The 9,276-nt window shown below is 38.5% G+C and overlaps 1 protein-coding gene across 1 annotated transcript in view; it reads left to right on the top strand.

Annotated features, from left to right (window-relative positions):
- tmem200a (transmembrane protein 200A) overlaps window positions 1–9,276 on the top strand; it is a 28,261-nt gene that overhangs the window by 2,535 nt on the left and 16,450 nt on the right. The window lies entirely within an intron of this gene.

The following is a 9,276-nucleotide window of genomic DNA, read 5'->3' as shown; positions in this document are numbered from 1 at the left end:
TATATATATATGCACTTATGATTTCTTCAATATTTTAACGATACTTAATGAGAAACGTGACCCTTGAAGTTGTTTTTTTCCACATTTTGTCACATTAACTCCACAAACTTTATTCAAATTTTATATGATAATCAACTCAACTAGTGTATAATTGTGAGGTGGAAAATAAAAACTTAAAAATATTAAACGTTCTACAGATATGTGTGCAGTCCCCCCTTTACTCTGGTACTCTTAAATAAAATCCAGCCCAACCAAAGGAGTAAACAGAGTAATGCAATCCCATTAATTCGTCTGTTCTGTGAATGCCTCAAAGGTTTATTCGAGAACAAAGCAGCTTTCCACCAGAACCCACAATTTACAAATCTGAGCCTCCTGGAAGAGTATCAAGAAAGAAAAAAAGAGAAAGAACACCATAAAAAGTCCCCTTTTGGATGTGCTACAAGCCACATAGAGGGCAAAGGAAACACACTGAAGGAGGAGCTCTGGCCAGATGAGACCAAAATTAAATCTTTGGTCTAACATACAAACATTCAGACGTCCTCTGATCTGAACCGTTCCATTGTAGCTCCGAATTCAGTGCGGTTTTATGTGTTTGCAACATACGACACACGAGTCAACACATTCAGACATTCACAGATGACAATGTGTTCGAAACTGTAGTAGATAAAAGCACCTTTCATTGCAGTTGCATAATCGCTCAATTAAAGTCCTAGGAAATCTAACCTTTAATCATGAGATTTTAATTATTCAGTGGGGAAGGAAATCATCTGTGAAGGTAGAATTGTTTTATATGTGATCAATGGCATCACAATTATTGGCGCCCCTCTTGCATATCCCCCTTTTTCAAGTGGGGCGTCATTGATTCTTCTGCTTTAACACTTCCTAAATTTGGTGCAGAGGGCATTTTTTTATTTAAAATCCTGTAACATTTTGAAGAGTTCATGATGTTACGCACTCTAAATGTATTGTCTTTGTAAAACAAACAAGCCCACAGCATCACAATCCTTCATCATACGATGGTCATTTTGATTCTTCCTTTCACTCCAAACCAACCTGAACTGTTTGCCTCTTCAAAGATCAATCTCAGTCTCATCTGACAAAAGCAAACAGTTCCAGTCTAAATCCCAGCAGGGTTGAGCAAACTCCAAATGTTTATGTTTATACAGAAAGTGCCTATTTTGTTTTTGGCATGCGGCTGAAAACAGCTGGTTGGCATGTAGATGGTTGCTAAGGCGGCTTTGTGACCCCGAGATGTTTTCTGCAGCTCTCAAGCGAGTTAAGAGTTGGAGATTTTCACCTGTCTTTTGCTCCCAGTGTGCTGTTAAAAGATAAAAAAACATTCATCCTCTTCTTCTCTCCTTGTATATGTGGCCAGCACTCTAACTCCACTTTAAAATTAAAAAAATGTGTGAAATTATCTTTTTTTTTTTGTCATTTAAGGTTGTTTGTTTGGTTTCTACTTGTTAAGAGAGTGTCAGCACTGACCTTTGCCTGACATAAACCACCGGGACATTTCCCTTTTGGACTAACTCATAAGTTTAGACATGCAATGTTTTCACAGCCAGTCCCCAATATTCAGCCAGTTTTTAGTGTTTGTAAACACATCTAATTTAAGAAAACCTATTCCAGACTGGCAGGCTGCTTTTGTTGGTCTCAGTGTTTGGATTTAACGTACTGCAAGTAAAGAAAATATTAAAACTGCCATGTGTAGAAACAGGAATTCACTCATTAATATTTTAGGTGACCTTTAAATATGTGATGTGTGTCAGGATTCAGATTTTTTTTTTCTTTTGGAAGAAGTAAGTTTTTAGGGGAATTATTTAAAGTTGGGCAATCTTACAAAGTTAGATCAAGAAGGATTAGAACAGGCTGCTGATATGCCAATGCAAAGATCTTATCATGGCTAGGGTACATTCTGTTCATTGCTGCTCTATGATGGCGCATAGACTCACCAGTTCCATATTTCTAATTTTATTTTGACTCAGCTAAAGTTTATACAGCCAGAGCAGATTTTTATTGACTGCTGTTCATGTTTTCTATCTATTAATTCAACATGCAGTTTTGGAGTCTGGGTAAACAGTCGAAACACTTCAGTGCTCTTCAGGTCTAAAGAATTAAATTTTGGTTGTACTTGATTAAATCAAGTGTTTTTTGGCCTAAATGTACATTTTTTCCAAGCTTATCTATTTTCAGTGTGAAGTTGTGATATTCTGATCCAGATTTTGTTTTGTTTTGTTTTGTTTTCTACAAAGAAGCTGACATGCTTTGCCAACTTTTATGAGTTTTGGCCAAATCTTAAGTGGGGCAGAGCAAATAAAATTGCACAAAACTTTATTGGTTAGTTGTTGAAATTCATTTCATGTATAAGAAAACAGTAATGGTTATTAACTGGATGTTCTTAATGTTATTAAATAATGATGAACATATGGTGAATTATTTGTTGTAAGCTTGAGCTGGAGAAATGAGAACAGCGTGTACAGACGTTCGGTGCAGGTTCTCCGAATAATCTGGAAAGTTTTACTTAAAGCGAACTGAATGCTGGAACAGAGGTACACACTGATTTGATGCTATGCCTCTGTGATTGCTCTCTGGACTAAATAGCAGTTCAGCCGTCTAAAGACCGAACTGAGATCTGGCAACTAAACTAGTCCGGAAACACAACCAGGCTCAATCAGGTCAGAATGTGTTAGCAGTGATTCTAAAAACATTTTGGCTTACCTCATTGTCTAACGAGGACATTACCTCCCTCATGTTGTTGTTTTGAATATATTTATAACAAAGTTAGAGCATACAACCATAAAATCACATTCAGCATTAGAGGTTTGGACAAACAAGGCAATGTGTTCAGTACATGCTATTCCCAGGTCTGACCACTAGGTGTTCTTCCTTGCTGAACGCTGACGGCTTTGGTTTCCCAAATCTGGTTGAGACCAGGAAGCTTTATTTTGTTATTTCTGAAAATGTTAGCAAGTTCAGTGGCGCATCTTACTTTGTCAACGACAAACTGGTGCCTCAATAGAAAGAGCTTATATATCTTGGACGTCTGTTGTGGTGAAGAAAGGAGCTCAGCCAACAAGCGAAGCTGTTGATTTTCTGGTTCATCTGTGTTCCTGCCCTCACCTGTCGTAATGGCATATGAATCATGACACAGAATAATATCCTGCAGCTGAAATGACCTTCAGTCACACAGACAGGGAGAAAACCTCCGAGTTCAACCTCAGCTCTTCCATGCCGTCAGTTTTTAGTGGGTCCAACACTCCTGGCCAAAAGACTGAAATAAAAAAAGTTGAAATGAGTTTCCTCACCTATAAAGTAAAGAATTTGTTTTGTAAAAAAAAAAAAAGCTGCTTTGTGTCTTGAATCACATGGATGTGGTTTTATGTTGAAATAATTTGGAACAACCAAACCATCTGTTGCTTTTTCATAACACTGACATGATCAAAATTAATGGAAAACATTTGGAGGTGTAGTACATGTCTCTTTATTGACAGCAAGGATAGCTTCAATGTTTTTATAAATTGCCAAATTTCCTTTTGCAATTTTGAAATAATGAATTAGTTTGCTTTTTATTCATGTCAGTAGTGCAGTTTTAAATGTTAAGAGGCACTCTTTATGCTAGATATCGGTGTATAAGACAGTCAATCTACTACTTTTCACACTGCGTGTGGTTGAATACAGTCACAAACACTCTCTATCAAAGGTGCTATTAACAGTTTGAATGAGAAAGGCACTCTACATTAGGGAAAGAAGAAAAATAGGGCATCTTCTCATCCAATTAATGGATAATCAAGAAGAAATACAAAATAATCAGGATATGTCCGTCAGGAGGCAACAAAAATAAATCTTGAAAGGAATCAGATGTTGGACAGAATTGGATGTTCCAACAATACGACTTTGCAAAACTGAATCAAATGTCAATTCGATGTTATTGTAAAAACAAATGCCTCTTTTCTAACATTTACAACACTCAATAATTAGATCATCTATCGTTAATAAACAAAGCTTTTCGCCATCCTTCAGATTATGTCCTGCAAACAGGATTAAAGCTTCAGTAAAAGTGAAATGACTCAACATGGCTGGGATAGTTTAAGTGCATGCTACCATGCTTAAGACATCAGTTATTAACCCAGGCTGCATGGATTTCTAATGATGTCTAAAGATTTGTGACAAGGTTATGCACCAAAGTGGCAATGCATCACCGACACCTGGCACAAAGCCATCCTCATACTGGAGGGACATGTCATTAGAGCAGTGCAGAGTCTAATTTAATCTGAATAACCATCTTCATTTTGGACCCAGCACAGCATCCAGGAAATATGATGGGTAACCACAGGAGTACTAACTGTAAAACGTCACCAACAATGAATGCATTTTCTCTTTAGCACATGATGTGCCTGATTTAAATTTAGTCTCTGCAAGATTCAAAGTGTAAAGATCAAGATGCGTAAGACGCACCTGGAACAAGTCTCTGCACAGGAATTCACCAACACCAATTAAATGGCTGTAGGAGGAGCTGCAACAGCCCCGGACTGGACACTGGTTTGACATGTACATGTTGTGAAAAAGTCAGTAGAACCTACAACAGCCTGTGTTTTTCTAACATATTTGGACATTTGCATGTTTAAGTTTCTTTTGTATAATTTAACACATTTATTCCCCCTTTAAATGGCTCAATTCACACACACACACACACACACACACACCCCACACACACACACACACACTCGTAAACACATATGCACAATGACAACACTGGTCCAGATTGTACCCTACTCTTCATCCACCGAGCCCTGAAAGGATTATGTCAATTTTAAAAATTACATAATGAATAAAAAATTTGCAGTGACTAAAATAACTAAAAGTTGACAAGTGAACTACAGAGTTGAACAGTTTTCCCTTACCGCTGGAGCATCATTGGTTTAGATTTGGGTTAGTAAGATAATTTTATTTACATAACAAAAAATCAAAGGAAAGAGCAAAAGAAGAAACAAGAAAATAAATAAGTATAAATCCATGTTTAAGAATAATTAGTCCGTGATTTATAAACTAGTCTGTGTTGAGTTATCATATTTTGTTGGGTATTTGTTGGGCACTCTGAATCCACTTATTTGTATTTTTCACAGTTTTTGAGTCTAAATTCTTTCAAAATGTAATTTAAAATTAGCTACTAATTTGAGGAGTACAATATAAAGACAAAATAAATCATAATGGACTTTTAAATGGATTTTCCTGGACGGATCTTTCTAATTAAAATTTGAGACAGAAATAAACAACTAATAAACAAAAAAAGAAGAAGTTGTACAATCAGCAGATTCCTGTTTTATGGAGAAGGTCAAACAATAAAAGAGGAACTGATAAGCCAGCACCTCTAAATAGAGACGCTTTGTAACGACAGGTGCTCTGTCGTTGGTTTATTTTTATTTTTTCAGAATAAGCTTAATTATGCTAAATCAAGAGTCACTGTAACCTTGGGACCTGTTTACAGAAAAACAGAGTTACTCATTGAGCCAAATGAATCATAATAAGACATCCTCGGAGAGCTTGGATTTAAGAATCATTAGAAAGTCAAGTGGCTTGTTGGCTAATCCTCCTTCGCTGATATCAAGCAGTCTGGATAATCCCGTTGAAGAGCCTCTGTCGTAGTAGGTCAGCAGTTTCCTCACTGTCACTCTTAAGACCCCAAAAAGATGACAAGAGAGTGAATTTGTCATAGAAACACCGACAAGATTTGCGATTTTTATAAAAAAAAATTTTAAAAAGAGCATATGGATATCAAAACCTCAGAAGTTGGTTACTGCGTCAGTTCAGATGGGGCTTATCGGTTCCTGGTTGTAGTTTGGACAAACGTGTGACTGGCTGGCAGTCAGGATTGCTGGGACGACAAAAAAAATGAGTCATTTGACTGGAATCAGCAGGGGGCTTCTCAATCCGAAGGGTAATTTAGTCGCATGGAGCTCCATTCCTCATGTGAGGCCGTATTTCTTATTAAGTGTGATCGATACGAGTCGTTTAAGAAGAAACAGCATGTTTCATCAATCTAATGACGGTAAAAAATAATAATAATAATAATAGGGAGTGCAGGATTTGACACTTAAGTGGTTACATCAGAAAATATGCTTCCAAAAGGTCAGTGTGAAAACACGTAGTGACATATCCTCCAGACAGATGACTCACCCGTGACCGTCAGCCCGTAGGAGAACAGCACGCGCTCTCGCTCATTATCTGCTTTTGCCTTGGCTTGCTTTTTTTGTTTTTGTCTCCGACACTCGTGCTGACGAGAATTGCCAGTCGTCTGAGCTTAAACGGCATCGCAGCGGCTGCGTAATTACCGAGATCAGTTTAAAAAAGAAACAACACTGACAAACAAAAAGAACGACAGAGTTGGAAGAGCTGACGGGAAATTGCAGACTGTCTTTCCCCCCCCCCGCCTAGGCGCTTCATGTTTTGCCCTATCCGGGCAGAGGGCAGATCATGTCCTTCCTCCTTGCCACCATTAAAATGACAGATTACTGGCCTTGCAACTACATTTGAGTTGTAATTATCCAGAAAAAGGAAATCTGACATCTGTAGTCTCTCAATCTGGAATTTTTTTTTTCTTAAAAGTTGAATAAACAAATATCTTGTCAGACAAATGCTATGCATTCAGTGATAGTTATGTCTTTTTTAAATTTCAAACTTAGTGTTGGACCAGTGAGAAATCTCCACGGGAATTGTGGATGCCACTAAATGTAGGTGGCTTTGACTTTTTCTTTATTATAAAGACTGAATGATGGCCCAGTATTAAGTAAAAAGCATGACTGAAGCCTCATTTGGGCAACATCTGTGCAGCTAGACTTCACCTTTGACCTTCTTATGTAGTTAAAGTGATTCAGAAAAAGCATCTGACTACGGGGAAGAGATTTTCAGCTTCTGCATGGCACAATATTTCCCTGACTGATGATGCTCACTGACAAAAAGTAAAGTCAGCTTTGACGAACCCCCTAATGCACAAATTTCTCTGCCAATATTTACAATTTTATACGGAAAATGTAGATTTTTTTTTCATAATTCTGATTCTGTCTTCTTCTTCCTTATGTTTGGATACCACAAAACATCAGCAACATCTGAAATTTGTGGCTGATTTTCTCTTACCTGCTGATACCATTTTGCCCATTTGGGGTTTTTTTCCCCTTAAAACACATAGGTAATAGCTTTCAACACATTTTCTTTTCTAATCACACTCCTGTGAGTAGTCATAAATTATTTATATTCAAGGCTTGGGTAGTTTCACACCGCATTTAAGAGAAAGATCTCTGTCACACAGGTTGTAGAACAAATTTAAACCAAGACAGCATGATGCGGAGCTGATGTTTTCTGTGAGACATCCACTTCTTTGGCATTATGAACACAACTGAGAAGAAGTGTTTGATTTTTTATTTTTTTTTGTGGAGGGAGAAACTTCGCGATACTGAAGGAAAACGTTAAGAAAGTTCACGTTCCTGTTTTCACCTTCCTGCTGCTGCTGGGTGTGCACGAGTTCTTGTGAATGGAAAAAGAGTCAGAGTGTGTCTTGTGTACCAGGCCCAGACCCAAACAGAGCAGCCACTAATTTGGGCAGCATTGGTGTCCCATCCTTCTCTAAAAGCTGTCAGCACTCACTTTGTTTCTTCCTGTATGAGGGGGACAACTTAAGAGTTTTCTGTGCTGTGTATATTCAGAAATATCTGCAGTCATGTTGGTAGACTTCTCTGTTGTTTTTCTTTAAGCAAACAAGACTATTTCTCCCAATTTTGCTGCTTTGGACTTGAACTTGTATTGCAAGAAGTCAAAAAAGCTGATGTTAGCTGGTTCCTTTAGTATCTGCTTTGACTTGCAGCCTGGAATCCACCGCTTTACAAGCATGCTCCTCACAGCCAAGTCGTTCTGAAAAAACATTTATTTGCCTTCCTTTAGTTTTCCACCATAACCTCCAAATCAACAGGCTTTAGTTGTTCTGCTCTCGCTGTTGAACCGCTGCTACGCGCTAGAGGTAGTAATATTTCACAGACGGAGCGCCGCTTCTGCTCCACTTGGTAGTGACTCTCACACCAAACCTCTGCTTGAAGCTGCAGCATCTAACCTAAAAAAATACATTTTACATACGTATTAAAACTTTCACTGTCCTAACATGAGACAGATAATCTCTAAAAAAATAATCGATCTCCTCCCTGTTCTGCATAATTACTCCGCTCAGTCAGAAACAGCCAATCAGAACTAGCAGTCAGGGGCACAAAAAGTGGGTATGCACTGTATGCAACGCATAACGACCCTGAACTAGAGGTAATGGCGGAATTAATAATAAAATAAAGACTTTGTGGTATTCTCATTTAGTGACGTAATTATATTAGTGGTGCTWCCACCCCCACGCCACTAGAGGCAGTAGCAGGCCCGAAAAGGTGCAACTTAGGATCAGATTTAAAAGTATACCGAAAGCTATGGAATTTGTTAAAAACTGTGAGCTGCGCTCAAGTAAATAAAAGAGAGAAGTTCAAATACATGCTGAGAGTGAAACTCCTTCTTAAAGACGAAGCTATATCCTAGATTTCAAAAGGAAATAAAAACGGGAGACCGCAGATAATATAGGAAATAGAGCCCCCTTCAATTCCGGAGTGCAATGGTCCCATTTCCAAATAAGATGTGAGACTGACAGTGGTCTGTTTCCGACCGTTTCTGTTTACTGCAGGGATGTCATTCTCAAACAACAAGGTAATGGTGGGTAACTATGGCAACCAGTGACAATTTAAAAGCCCGCCTACTCTTTCTGTAGTATTGACACGGCATCTGCCGTGTCAATAAAAAAATCCGTCAGACTGTGATGTCACAATGTGACATCACAGTGTGACATTCCAAAGGCAGAATTCTGACATCACCAGCGATTATATAAGCTCCTCACATCCATCTACCTTCATCGCGACCTCTTAGCAGCCGTTGTCGATAGTGTCTCGTGAGAAGTTACTTAGCAGTACGTAGTAGGATTTTCAACTTTGAAATCTACTGAGTTTCTAGAGAAGTGATCCATCTTAGAACCACAAGTAAAAGTTAAAATGGAATCCAACCAGAGTAGAATTGAAGAAGTGGCATCCGACAACATCGTCGAGAGAAAAGTACAGCCACCCAAGCCACGCAAGCGSAAGAAGAAGATGTCCTTTGCAGCCTGGTGGGCGCTGCATGGATCTGAGGAGCCTAAGATGTCAACTGAAAACATGGAACAGCAGGACTCTTCATTGGTGATTGACAATGGATCGAGCGCCAACGCAC

The sequence above is a fragment of the Poecilia reticulata genome, linkage group LG21, assembly GCF_000633615.1.
Source record: "Poecilia reticulata strain Guanapo linkage group LG21, Guppy_female_1.0+MT, whole genome shotgun sequence".
In the NCBI taxonomy this organism is placed as follows: Eukaryota; Metazoa; Chordata; class Actinopteri; order Cyprinodontiformes; family Poeciliidae; genus Poecilia; species Poecilia reticulata.
Note: the sequence above shows the minus strand (reverse complement) of the source record. Positions and strands in the feature narration are given on the sequence as shown.